Source organism: Gymnodraco acuticeps, unplaced genomic scaffold, assembly GCF_902827175.1.
Source record: "Gymnodraco acuticeps unplaced genomic scaffold, fGymAcu1.1, whole genome shotgun sequence".
NCBI lineage: Eukaryota > Metazoa > Chordata > Actinopteri > Perciformes > Bathydraconidae > Gymnodraco > Gymnodraco acuticeps.
Genome location: NW_022991180.1, coordinates 1,250,320 through 1,264,874, shown reverse-complemented (window position 1 = coordinate 1,264,874; position 14,555 = coordinate 1,250,320).

Sequence of the window (14,555 nt, the reverse complement as noted above, 5' to 3'; positions counted from 1 at the left end):
ATGTAAAGGGTCTGAATACTTCCTGAATAATGTTCAAGGCATTTCTAAGTCTGTCAGCACAATAAAATGAACAAATGCTGTCCCAACACATCACATATGCAGGAACAGATACTGAATTCAGGCTTCAGTTTAGATAAGTACTCGGCAGCTTTCTAATGTGTCTAAGTGAGCACAGGGAAAACAGGATGACAGAGAGATAAAGATGGCATAAAGTGTTGACTGAAGCTGAGATCCAGGGAGAGAAATTCCTCTGTCCTAACCCAGACAGGAAGTTAACACTGATTGTTTAAACATCCTATGGTAGTTTCAGTCAGATATGAGCAACATTGGAGAAGGAAGACCAGGAATTCTGATATTTTTTACATTTGAATGGGAACATTTATTTAATTTACGCTTTAAAAACAGGAGAGAAATGCTACCCACAGGTCTTAAAGTCATTCAAGTTCAGGTTCAATGCTTTTATTGGTCATACATACATGACGATGAAAATCTTATGTCACAGGCTCCTCCAACAGTGCAACACAATAAAACAGAAAAATATAGTGCAAGTAAATACTAAATACAAAAAGAAAAATAGTAAGAAATAGTGAAATAAGAGTCTATACAAGTGATTGGAATATGATATATTAGATAATATATAGTAGAATGTTATGGATGTTGTTTCAAAGTTCAGGTGTTTAATAGTCTTATGGCCTGTGGGATGAAACTGTCCCCGAGTCTGGTGGTTTTAGTCCTGATGCTGGATTTGCATTGGATTTATAATCTCAAAATTATTCTAACCTTACTGTTACTGTTTGCCACATGTGACTGATGTTTTAACTCTGTGTTATGTTTCAAACTGGAATACCTTGAAAAATATAGAGAATGGAGGCAAGTAAAATTAAATCAATTCATTTTTAGTATGCTTTATAACTCCCTGGTTTATGTGAAGAAATGCAACCTCAGAAAATGCTTTTTAACTTTTTCTATCATTTGTTTTTTCATTTTATATGTTGTAGTTGTTTACCATCAAAATATCATCCATTATCCAGGTCTATCCAAATGTTATCTTTACAGTCTTTCTATCTGTATCTTGGCCTGACACAGAACAAATAAAAGAATTCATACGGCTGTTTGTGTCCTCATTTCTCTTTCTTAATATTTAAAAAATTTCCTTGGAAAATGACTTTTACATAAGCAGTATTTTTGATATGGGGATCAATACTTTCTATTAGGCGTTATTTGGAATTTCCCGTACTATTTTACAATAGCATTTATTTAATCGACCTATATTGTTGCTTATATGCGTAAATGAAAACACAAATGCATACTTTTCATCTAATATTTTCCAAAAATAAAGATTATAAGCAGGTTTGCACTCCTCACCTGACACCTTAAAAAGTACTATAATCTCAATGTTAAATACAATCCACCATAAAAACAAGTTTGCATTGGAGAGCAAATGTTAAATCTACAAACACAGTATTGCCTTCCTGTAAGGGAAACTTCTGTAGCAATGGAGAGTCAGGACTCAGAGAGACACGGGACGAGCAGGAGTTCTGATGTCAAACACTGACAAAATTAATCCCTAACAGCCCACTCTTTTTAATCATTTATGATAACCTGAAAACATTAGTCTAATAATAATTTGGTCAATAGGTGTCTTCAGATTTGAATGTGGTCTCACCATACATCAATTTACATCACAAAGTAGAATAAGACTGAAACATTCAACCACAATGATTGATACAGACAATCATCTTTCATCAATGTTTGGATCATCTGTTGTCACAAGCACAATAATGAACACACATAAAACACAGATGCATAATAGCAAAAACATCTTCTTTAAAATAATATGTTTTAACATGTAATCATTAATTGATCTCACTTATCAAACTATAAAATCAAAACCAGCTTGCAGTTTAAAGGTTTACTTTAAGGCAATCACTAGTCAAATGCATTTAAAACATAGGATCATAAGAGATCCAGGTGAGGTATAGAATCAGGATCATAACAGATCCAGCTGAGGTATAAAATCACAGTTAAGGTATAAAATTAACAGTGGTGATTTGATCAATTTGTATAATCTGCAAAGTTACAGTGTCCTCAATTTTAGGATTTCTTTACGTTTACTTCATTACATATTAAATCAAAAGACTATGGCATGATAACATAATTACATTACTTCAACTATCAATCATGTCATTTCAAAATCTGAAGGGAAAATTAAACAATTCTCAAAATGTTTAACAATCTGAAAAGGAAAAGTTAGCCAAATATTCAAAGACTTTTGTAAAAACCTGGAAAGGAAAGTTTAAACATTTAAAACATCATTGTAGGTCTTTCTGTGCATGGATAATACATTGAAGAGTAGTGTTGTTAAGCCTGATTGCTGGACAATTAAGGATATTAACATTATCTGTTATAATATTAGAAATATCTTATTGTTCAATACCTTATAATCTGAAAATATCAATTAATTAATTTTGTTTAGTGTGAAAGTGTAATCTGATCTGACAAAATATATTTATCACCACTATTTAACACATATCTGTTCATCGGAAATATAAAAAACAATCATGAATTGTACATCTGTAAACATCTGGTCCTTCAATTCAAATGTTATCTTTGTACAAGAGCTGGAAGAACATGTCCTCCTGACTCGTCCTCCTCCTCTCTTTATGACACAGAGTGTCTGGTGTGTAAAGGCATCCTGATACTGTAGAATTAGCACTGAGGTGCTGATTGGCTCAAAACACTTCTTCATCAGAGCGCCATATTTCAACCCCCCAATTGCTCTGCTTTTGTGGCTCATTCAGTGAGCACTTTATGATCCCCCAGTGAAATGGAGGCTCATCTGCCCGCATTCCTTCTTCTATCTGCTTGAGAGCAGAGCCCTCGCTCGTCCTGCAGAGTTGTCTGCTTGAGCCCACCGAGCAGAAAGATGAAGAAGCATCCCATCTCCTCAGAAAGTTGAAGATTAGAATCCTCTCATCTCGAACGACCTCGTGCCTCCTTGCACGTGGCTGGGGGTGCCCTCTGCAGCCGGAGAGTGTGATCCTCTCTCTCTGACCCTTTGCCTTCAGGGCTGTCCTAGTTATTGGGTTAACACTTGATAGGGATGTTTTCCTGAGTGAAGACAACTCTTGGTAATGGATTAGCACATTATCATTCAATTACAAAAATAGGATAGGCCCCTCAGAATTATTTGGGAGCCTTCCTGACACATGCATAAATGTAAGGTTTGTGTTAGTCATTTAACATGCAAGTATCATATACTCATCAGTCCAAAGCAGAGAAATGTTATTTTAAGTTAAATGTCAGGGTGTCCGCGGGGTCTTAAAAAGTATTAAACGGCATTTTCCAAGGTATTAAGAAGGTCCACAGCAACGACAACATGAAACACCCTTTAATTTACTGAAACAACATGTCGGGAAACCCCCTCAAGGTGGCCCCATGCATAGCGTGCCATAAAATGCTGCTTCTTATTTTAAGTTTCGTTGCCTTGCTCCGCTCTGTGGGGGGGGGGTTATCTGCTGGTGGACTACCTGAGAGATATACAGCAGGAGAACACGCCGTCCACCGCGGAGAATAAACAGAAGGGCAACCATGACAACCATGCTCCGGGGTCTTCTTCACTGCTTTTGGTGTATTTTGTGGCGGCAGCAGCGCCACTTACAGGCCTGGCATATGTACTACAGCATTTCCAGCATTTCCAGTGGTCTAGTGTGAACGGACACGTTAATGAATCGAATGCGTGTGAACAGAATACTTTTTTGCGTTTGCGTTTTACTGTATGCGTCCTCGTGGGGCCGGGGTCTAAGCCAAACTATATCCGGTCACAGAGATCTGCTATTTTAAAGTAAGGTATATATATATATACATATCGACCCTAAATATAGTCTATATTAAGAACGAGAAAAGTCCTATATCGTTTTTTGTAAACATATGACAAATGTGTGAGGGTGATGACGTCAGAGCATCGTCCTATGTGCCGGGCTTAGCCCCGGACAGCCCCAGCCCAATTTAACCCCTGGGTATTTGTGGAGCTCCTATATGGCATTACCCCGCTGAAGCTCACCAAAGTTTAATATATTTCATAGTTCAAAGTGTTGTCAATTGTTTTGTTTATTGGTCAAATACTGGTTTCTAATGGTTTCTAATGGTTTTACTGGAATGAAAGAGCACAGAGTACAGAAGCAACAAAGCAGCATTTTGCATTAAACCTGACCTTCACAGAGAGGTTGAAGTTCATGTGGAGAGGAGGCTTCAGTAGTCTGTCTGCACTCTGTTTAGTTGTGCTATCTTACAATCAATATAGTAAATGTGAGGTAAAGTGTGTCACCAATGTAACCGGTTAGAACTCGAAGTTGCGATGAGGTCTTAAAATGTATGGAAAGGGTCTTAAAAAAGGTATTACATTTGACTTCAGGATTCCTGCATATACCCTGAATGTGAGCTAGTCCCTGTGGATATCACCCCTTCTCAATGATTCTAAATGTTTTAATATAACATTTACCGTTTGATAAAAGATTAGTTTATCAGAAGTACATTTCCGTTTGATAAAAGATTAGTTTATCAGAAGTACATTTCCGTTTGATAAAAGATTAGTTTATCAGAAGTACATTTCCGTTTGATAAAAGATTAGTTTATCAGAAGTACATTTCCGTTTGATAAAAGATTAGTTTGAGAAATAAATGTTACAATATGAAATCAATTACTCAATATAATTGACTCTCCCCTCCCTTTTCTTACATATGTCACATATGTAATAACAACACAGGAGTCTATTTAAACATGGTATTGTCTATAAGCTATTAATCGAGAAGACTCAGTATCAGTATGCAACTCGCAAATATCTCTTCTCTCTTTCCTATCCCTCTCTTCCCTCTTCTCTCTCTTCCTCATCTCTCTCTCTCATCCTCACTTCCCCATCTCTTTCTATTTTCACTTACCCATCTCTTTCTCTCTTACTTATGTTTTTCTTCTCTTACATCTGTTAGATATGAAATAAAACATACGAGTCCATGTAAGCATGGTAGAGGTCATAATCCATTACTCGAGAAGACTCAGTATCACCTGTGCGCAGCTAACAAAAACAATTGTGAGAAACATATATTATGCAGGAAATGCATACATTACATTGCATTTAGCTGACGCTTTTATCCAAAGCGACTTACAATAAGTACATTCGACCAGGAAGACACAACCTTGAAGAAAACAGAATCATATAAGTACATCAGGTTTCATAGAGCCAAACATTTCAAGTGCTACTCAACTGGCTTTAGGTAAGCCAGTCCTTTATTAGTATAAAAGTGCTTCGTTAATAGTTCTAACGCTCGAAGTGGAGTCGAAAGAGATGAGTTTTCAGTTTGCGCCGGAAGATGTGCAAGCTATCTGCCGTCCTGATGTCAATGGGGAGCTCATTCCACCATCTTGGAGCCAGGACAGCAAACCCACGTGTTTTTGCTGATGGGAACTTGGGTCCCCCTCGCAGCGAGGGCGCAACGAGTCGTTTAGCTGATGCAGAGCGTAGTGCACGCGCTGGGGTATACAGTTTAACCATGTCCTGGATGTAGGAAGGGCCAGATCCATTCGCAGCATGGTAAGCAAGTACCAGTGTCTTGAAGTGGATTCTAGCAGTTACCGGAAGCCAGTGAAGGGAGCGGAGGAGCGGAGTGGTGTGGGAGAATTTAGGAAGGTTGAAGACCAGACGAGCTGCTGCATTCTGGATGAGCTGCAGAGGATGGATGGCACATGCAGGTAGACCAGCCAGGAGGGAGTTGCAGTAGTCTAGGCGTGAGATGACGAGAGCCTGGACCAGAACCTGAGTCGCTTTCTGAGTCAGCTGGGGACGTATCTTCCTGATGTTGTAAAGCGTGTATCTGCAGCAGCAGGTTGTAGCAGCGATGTTTGCAGTGAAGGACAGGTTGTTATCTAGGTTCACACCCAGATTCCTTGCAGTCTGAGTCGGGGAAACAACTGAGGTGCCGATGTTGATTGTTAGGTCAAAAGTGGGACAATCTTTTCCCGGGAGGAAGAGCAGCTCAGTCTTGTCAAGGTTGAGCTTGAGGTGGTGAGCAGACATCCACTGAGAGATGTCAGCTAGACAAGCAGAGATGCGTGCGACGACCTGGGTCTCTGAGCGGGGAAAGGACAGAATTAATTGGGTGTCATCAGCGTAGCAGTGGTAAGAAAAACCATGCGGGCTAATGACTGATCCGAGCGAGTTTGTGTACAGGGAGAAGAGGAGGGGACCAAGAACAGAGCCCTGAGGGACCCCCGTAGTTAATTGACAAGGGTCGGACTCAGACCCTCTCCAAGTCACCCTGTAGGTACGGTCTTTCAGGTATGAGGTGAGGAGGGAAAGTGCAGAGCCTGAAACTCCATGTTTTTGGAGAGTGCGAAGGAGGATCTGATGATTCACCGTGTCGAATGCAGCAGACAGGTCCAATAGGATGATGACAGAGGAGAGGGATGCAGTTTTGGCAGTGTGCAGTTCCTCCGTGACAGCAATGAGAGCAGTTTCTGTGGAGTGACCTGCCTTGAAACCAGACTGGTGCGGATCCAGAAGGTTGTTCTGATTGAGATAACAGGAGAGTTGTTTAAAGACAGCGCGTTCAAGTGATTTAGACAGGAACGGGAGGAGAGAGACAGGCCTGTAGTTTATAACATCAGACGGGTTGAGAGTGGGTTTCTTTAGGAGAGGGTTTACTCTTGCCTCCTTGAGACTGTTTGGAAAGTGACCAGAAGTTAGAGAAGTGTTGATGAAATGGGTGAGAAACGGTAGAATATCAGGAGCGATAGTCTGAAGGAGGTTTGAAGGGATAGGGTCCAGAGGACAGGTGGTAGGGCGGGCAGAGGTAATGAGGGTAAGAACCTCACTTGGAGAGAGAGGGGAAAAGGAGGTAAGTGTGTTGGTGGAAGGAGGGTCTGGTGACCCAGCGGTGAGTAAAGGTGAGTCAGAAAAAGAAGAGCGAATATCATCAACCTTTTTTTTTTTTTTTCAAAGTGGGTAACAAAGTCGCTTGACAGAAGTGAGGAGGGGGGAGGAGCTTTTGGAGGGTCCAAGAGGGTGGAGAAGATGGAAAATAGTTTTTTAGGATTGGAATAGGAAGATTGGATCTTATCTTGAAAGAAAGTGCTTTTTGCCTGAGAGATCGAAGCAGAGAAAGAGGAGAGGAGAGCCTGATAGGTTAGGAGGTCGTCACGGTGTTTGGATTTCCACCATTTCCGCTCTGCTGCTCTAAGGACGGTTCTATTAGCACGCAGTGCATCATTTAGCCAGGGAGCCGGAGGGGACTGACGAGCCTGCCGAGATGTGAGAGGACAGAGAGAGTCCAGAGTGGATGAGAGAGTAGAGAGGAGAGTTTCTGCAGCAGAGTTTGGAGGCAGGAAATGGAACGAATCAGAGGAAGGGAGGGCTGAGAGCACCGACGAGGCAAAGCTAGAGGGGGAGAGGGAGCGAAGGTTACGGCGGACAAGTGCAGCATGAGAAGAGATTAGTTTGTTATGTTTGGAAAGGGATAGAGAGAATGAAATGAAGAAGTGATCAGATGTGTGGAGCGGGTTTACAGAGAGGTTAGAAGTAGCGCAGTTCCTTGAGAATATGAGATCAAGGACATTGCCAGCTTTATGAGTCGGTGGGGACGGAGACAGTGAGAAAGCAAAGGCGGTTAACAGAGATGTTAGTTCGTCTATCTTCCCCGTCTGGAGGTTGAAGTCTCCGAGAAGTACAGCGGGAGGGCCAGTTTCAGGGATGAGTGAGAGGAGATTATCTAATTCCTCCAAGAAGTCCCCCAAGGCGCCTGGTGGACGGTAGAGAACAACAATGGTTAACTGTATAGGATGGGTTACTGTGACGGCATGGAATTCAAAGGTGGAAGGAGTGAAGTTAGGTAGCTTGAAGAGGGAAAAGCTCCATTTGGGAGAGAGCAGGAGACCAGTGCCACCTCCTCTGCCAGTGGGTCTGGGTGTATGGGAGAAGGAATATGCAGTGGAGAGAGCTGCTGGGGTGGAGGTGTTGGATGGAGTAATCCAGGTCTCAGTGAGAGCAAGGAAATCCAGAGACTGCAGGGAGGCGTAGCCAGAGATGAAGTCAGCCTTAGGAACAGCTGACTGGCAATTCCACAGGCCACCAGAAACTAGATGTTGGATCTCAGTGGAGCACGTGGGATAGACGAGAGCAGGCCGGTTATATCGATTAGGAGATACACGGGGCCAGTGATAATTGCGAGAAGACACATGAACAGGAATAGAGAAAATACACATGATTATAGCATGAGGGGCTAGGAAACTAAAGAAAAGAGAAATAAGACACCAGCTCGATCAGAGTAGGATTTGCCTCCTCTTTGCCTCCCTCGTGACTCCCGCAGGACTCCAATGTCTTTGTCAGTCTTACTCCCGCAGGACTCCAATGTCTTTGTCAGTCTTCGGCTGTCTGACGCTGAAGCTCCAGGAAAGAGCTACCCGAAATGGACGCCTGATTGCTCAGTTCTCACAGCTGTAGGGCCACGGCCCTCTAATTAGTTAACTATCTACAGCTGATGGGCGACAATAGACTGGCCGTGCCTATATTAATGCAGGCTTGAGTGCTGAGACCTGTAAAGCAGGTTTCGCCTGAGCAGATCTGAGATTTAAAATCTCTCAAACGCGATTTAGCCGTTTACGCTACAATAACAATTTATACAGAGTCGAATAAATGAAACAGCGAAGTCTAATTAAACAAGAATATAACTTATAACAGTGGTTGCTGCGTCAATAGGTAATGTCGTCACCGGGTCCACTGGGTCCAGATGCACACTGCATACCTTTGTTAAAAACAAAACAAAGCATAGCCGATTTGGGAGGAAAAGCTTCAACCCCCTTAACATCTGAGTTACCACTGAAGGCATAGCATGAATGATAGTGGGCGTCTTAAGGTGTTATTACTGAGAAATGTCAAACAAATTCAAAACCTTACATTTGAAAACAATCGTTGAGCTAGCTAACTAGCATACATTGTCACTATCTGCTAACGTTAGTTTTAGTACTCAGATCTTGTACTTGAGTAAAAGTAGAAGTACCAGAGTTTAGGAATACTATGTTACATTAAAAGTACTGCATTCAAAATGTTACTCAAAAGTATAAAAGTATTCTCATCAGAATATAGTGGAAATAGCGACAGTAAAAGTAGTCGTTGTGCAGATTGGTTTATTTCAGAATAATATATATGATGTTTTATAATGATTGATCATGAAAGTGTTCTCAAAGCTGGTAAAGGTGCAGCTAGTTTGAATGACTTTGTATGCTGCAGGGTAGCTGGTGGATTTACTCCAGGTGGAACTAAAGTCTGATTTAACACTTGATTATATTTCACATCATTCATCCACATCTGTAAAGTAACTAAAGGTATTAAATACATGTAGTGGAGTAGAAGTAGGCTACACCATGTACCTCTGAACTGTAGTGGAATAGAAGAACAAAGTAGCAAAACATTTAAATACATAAATAAAGTACAAGTATCTCAAAATTGTGCACAGCAAATTCTGTGGTGTTAAATAGTGTAGATTTTTCAGTGTAAATTATTTCGAGTTGATAAGTGTTGATTTGGGTGTTCTTTTAACACTTGCAGTGCTGAACAAGCTCTAAGGCCGGTGTTCTTTAAAGGTGAGGTAGGTAAGTTTCAGAAACCGGCTCGAGTGCACTAAAATTTGAAAGTACACAGCCGAAAAGAATCCGCCCCTTCCTTCAGACTTCCTTACAGAGCACCTCCTCCAACACACATGAACGCGAACATGACTTAGGTTGGCTATATAGTTCAGGGGAATTGTAAACCATACAAAACAGATAATTACCTGTCCAAGAGAAAAAGAGCGACCACGGCGTCAGATTTCAACTCGGTGTGTATGGGGGTTATTCGCTATCTTTATTCAAGAGCGTGGTATTTAAAATTTGAGAGCATATTTTATTGATTTCCTTCACTCAAACCCTGTCATCGCACCAAAGACAAACCAAAGAGTAACCGCCCTTACGGGACGCTGTAATAAGTAAAGCGAACGCACCCGCAAGGACACCTGGCCTCCTATTGGTTGAGGGATTTTGACAGGATTGTTGCACAAAAGTTTCGAGCGCGCTGAGAGCAGAACAAAATCTGTAAGCAGCAATATATCTGAGTGCAAAGGTACAGTTTGAGCAGAAGCAGAGCAAATCTAAGTGCAAGCAGGCACTATTTGAGTGCGAGGACAGGGTTTGAGGGAAATAAATACATAAAGTATGCTCTCAAATTTAAATACCACGCTCTTGAATAAAGATAGGGAATAACCCCCATAGGTGTGTTCCATCAGTAGTCGCCATCGTTGAAAAGCAACTCCGATATTGACTGGTTTGAATTCTCCTAGTTTCCACTTTGTTTTTGTTCCTAATTTGCTCCGTTACATTATTTATTTTGCCACCAGTAGACGATGTTGAACCCAGAGCCATATGTGGCTATGGGTTCAACCAGAGCCGTATAATAGAAGAGTTACGACAACGGAAGTCCAAAAACGGTTATCGTCACGTGGTTCATGTAGACGAGGATCGTTCCCCGGAAGTTCATGGCGGGCAATGTGAATGCACTGATAACAGGAGATAGAACTACGATTTTTGGTAATTATTAGTGAATAAAGGTTTTGATTTGCAATATTTATACAACAAATCGATATGTGTATGTATTTACATCAATATGTTTTAAAAAATAAAATAGAATTTGCTAATATTAAGTGATAATATTAGGATTAGTGTGAACAACTAGTTTACATGGTAGGCTAACAGTGCCTTGGTTAAAGAGCCTGTTGCTGTTTATTTATAGCTTTGAATTCTTTAAAACCAATATTATCTTCTTAAACTTGTATGGTAGTCAGGAGCATCACTTTCTAATGTTTGATATATTTAGAGGGAGGGGATCTAAAGTAATGCTTTAAAATTCAGATTAGATTAATGTCTACCATTTTCTTAAATTCATGGTAGTTTCAGTAATCCCATGGTAATTGAGGACACAAGTTATCTAAATGACTAATGTCATCTTTATGGCTTTCAGAAAGGACAGGAGACCGACATCATGATGATGATGATGTTAAATGTGTTGTTTTAGGAACATCCATTGCAAATACATGGAATTCAATAAACATTGAATAGCATATCATGCAGTTTGTCTGTGCCTTTTCCTCCGTGTTGTCCTGGTTTGCTGTGCTGCCTCCCAGTCGCCACCATGGTTTGCTGTGCTGCCTGGGGATGCTCAAATCGCTCCGAGAAAGGAGTACGAATGTACGGCTTCCCCACTGACACAGAGCGGAGGAAAAAATGGCTGGCTCAAGTCAGCAGGAGCAATTTCACGACCAACAGCAACAAAATATGTGAGGTAATTATATACAAACACTGCATTTGCACTTTTTCACAAAACGAAAACCACACCATTGGGAAAGCTTAATGTTTTGTTTAATAAAAAAAAACAGGGAAAGGCTTGAAAAACACAGAGTTGAGACTCAGGGTGCAGGGTGAGGGTCTCAGTGCAGGTATTCAGGCTCCATTGAATCCCCCTCTGGTTCTTGTGCTGAAAGAGGGATAAACAGACAGGAGAAAGGGTTATACACACCTATATAGCACACCTATTGGATGGGAAATTGCCTTGGGGAGATAAGGTGTGGTCTTTGTTCCCAACTGAAGTTATGGAACTTTATTATTTGTGAATTTAATAAAGTATGACAAATGGCATCAGTAACAGATGTGATATGAATTTCTATAAAGTTGTCTCACATTCTTGGTCATATTTTATATACAGTATGTAATGAGTATAACATGTCCAGTAAGTATAAAGTGTTTCCTAATACTGTGTATTCAACCACTATGGAATATGTATGTGGGCAGACAAGATTCAGACACAGTTGTTCTGTGTGTGAAGTAACCTCAAGTCACTCCGCAGGCACATTTTGATGCAGACCAGTTTGTCAAGACAAAAAAGGGCAAGACTAGGCTGAGAGCAGAGGCTATACCCACCATCTTCGTGCATCGCCCTGTGGTCAAAAAGAGAAGGGCCCCTGCACCACGATTCACCCCGGGACCTGTATCTACAAAGCCCATAGCTCATGATCACAGCTATAGTGTGAAAGGTGACACAGGTATAATAAGTATGAACTCTTAGTAACAAAAGTAATATTTCTTATTTTTAAGTGGTATAATATTTTAAATGTTCGAACATTTACAGTGCCATGTCTTCTACTTACATTAGTCTCAAAGATTGAGGGAAGAAGGGATGAGGAGACTGAGAGAAAGGAAAGTGAGGGTGAAGAAAGAGAGGACATGGCTAGTGAGGAGAGACAGGGAGGGCGGACACCACCCACTCAGCCAGCAGCCAGTCAGCATACGAGGGAACCAGCAGCCAGTCAGCATACGAGGGAACCAGCAGCCATTCAAACAGATCTATTACAACAATTAAAGAGAAAATTAAAGAGCCAAGAAGGAATCACCAAAAAAGCAAAGGCTGCACTAAGAAAAATCAGGAAGGAAAATGCAGCTCTCAAGAAAACAATCAAAATTAGGGACAAGAAATATAAGAAAACGTTTTCAAAAGACCAACTGAAGGCATTAGGCAGACTCACCACAAAAGGGGATGAAATGGAGCAATGAGACAATTAAGAAGGCTTTAAAAATTCGCTTTGCGAGCGGACCAACGGGTTACAAAACTCTGCAGGAATTGAAGATTCCCCTTCCAGGAATAAGGACACTGCAAAGAAGGATGCAATGTGTTAAGTTTGAGCCTGGTGTGTTGACAGAGGTCTTTGATTTCCTAAAATTGAAGGCAGATAAATTGACAGACCTTGAAAGGGAGTGTGTGTTGACCTTGGATGAAATGGCAATCACACCAAGTGTGGAGTTAGACATGATTACAGGCAAACTGTACGGTGATGTGACTTTACCAGGTCACACAGGGGTGGCAACACATGCTTGTGTGTTTATGTTGGCTGGAAACACAACACGGTGGAAGCAAGTAGTGGCATATCATTACACTGGCAATTCTACCAATGGAGCAGAGTACAGGCCAATCATTATTGAGATAATACAGAGGGCAGCATCCATAGGGCTACATGTGCTTGATGTCACCACCGACATGGGTAGCCCTAACCGAGCCATGTGGAAATCCTTTGGGGTGGACCAAAATAAAACATCGGTGCCACATCCAGCAAAACCAGACAGGCAGCTCTATTTCATGCCTGATGTCCCACATCTGGTAAAAAATCTAAAAAGTGCACTTGTCCGTGGGCAGGTCTTCATAATTTCTGAGGATGTTGTTAACAGAGAGAACCTCCCCTCTAACGAGGTTTCTGTGGTCCCCATTAAGGACTTATTGACCTTTCAGGAAGGGATGGCCTTAAAAATAGCTCCACATCTTTCAGCTGCAGCCATCGAGCCAAGTCACTTTGATAAGATGAAGGTTGGTCTTGCTCTAAATGTGTTCAGTAAGGCTACAAGTGCTGGGCTGAAATACATGGTGCAGTAAGAAAACCGCCCTCTGTCATACCTGACGACAGCGTGGTTCCTGGAGCAGGTTGATCGTTGGTTTGATCTGATGTCATCTCGCCATCCAATTACAGCCCTGAGCAGGCTCAAGATGGAGGAGTACCAAAAGGCCATCACCTTCCTCCAGAACATCGTCCATCTGTTTCGTGGAATAAAGATAGGTCAAAAGGGAGGTTGGAAGCCTGTTCAAACAGGGGTGATAATGGCAACAACATCAATTTTGGCCATACAAGAGGAGATGCTTACACAAGGACACAGGTTTGTGTTAACATCAAGGTTCACACAAGACTGCCTTGAAAATACATTCAGCTGTGTGAGGTCTAAAAATCCTGTCCCAACTCCAGTGGAATTCCATCATGCACTGAGAATCATATCTGTGGGGCAGTTCCTCACCACCATCAGCTCTGGGAGCTACCAGGAACACCACAGTAGCTTTTTGGCAGACTTCCTGGACACAGGGGAGCCAAAAATCACTCCATCAGTCAGAGTGGAACAGCTGATGGCGGTGAACAGAGCAGCAGCACCTGACCTCACAAAAACTGAGAAATGTATTCTCTTCCATCTTGCAGGCTACATCGTCCACAAAATCATCAAGTTTGCCAGCATCTGTGAAAAATGCAAAATTGCAACAGAGCACCATGATGAGAGTCCTTCTGGTGACAACAGCTTGTTAGTGGACTTGAAAGACTTCAAGGCAGGTGCTCTTTGTCGTCCCTCCCAAGAAGCCTTTGACTTCATTCACCAAATTGAGGAACTATTTAGGACCAAGACTGGTTCCTCCCTCATGCAGCTCCCCAACGCAGTGGGTGTCTTGGAGAAAGAAGCTCAGGCCCTCTCCAGCAGGCTTCCGTCATGCTGTGGAGTACAACAAAAACTCGTAAAAAGATTTATACGGCTGAGGCTGAGAATTGAGGCAAAACAAATCAGAAATGACAGAAAAAAAATTAAATTAAAAGATGGCCATTTTGGAAGCAAGAGCCAATCCAAAAAGGTGAAAAGGAACAACAGCAGCCAAGCTACCACATCCAGCAACCCCCAAA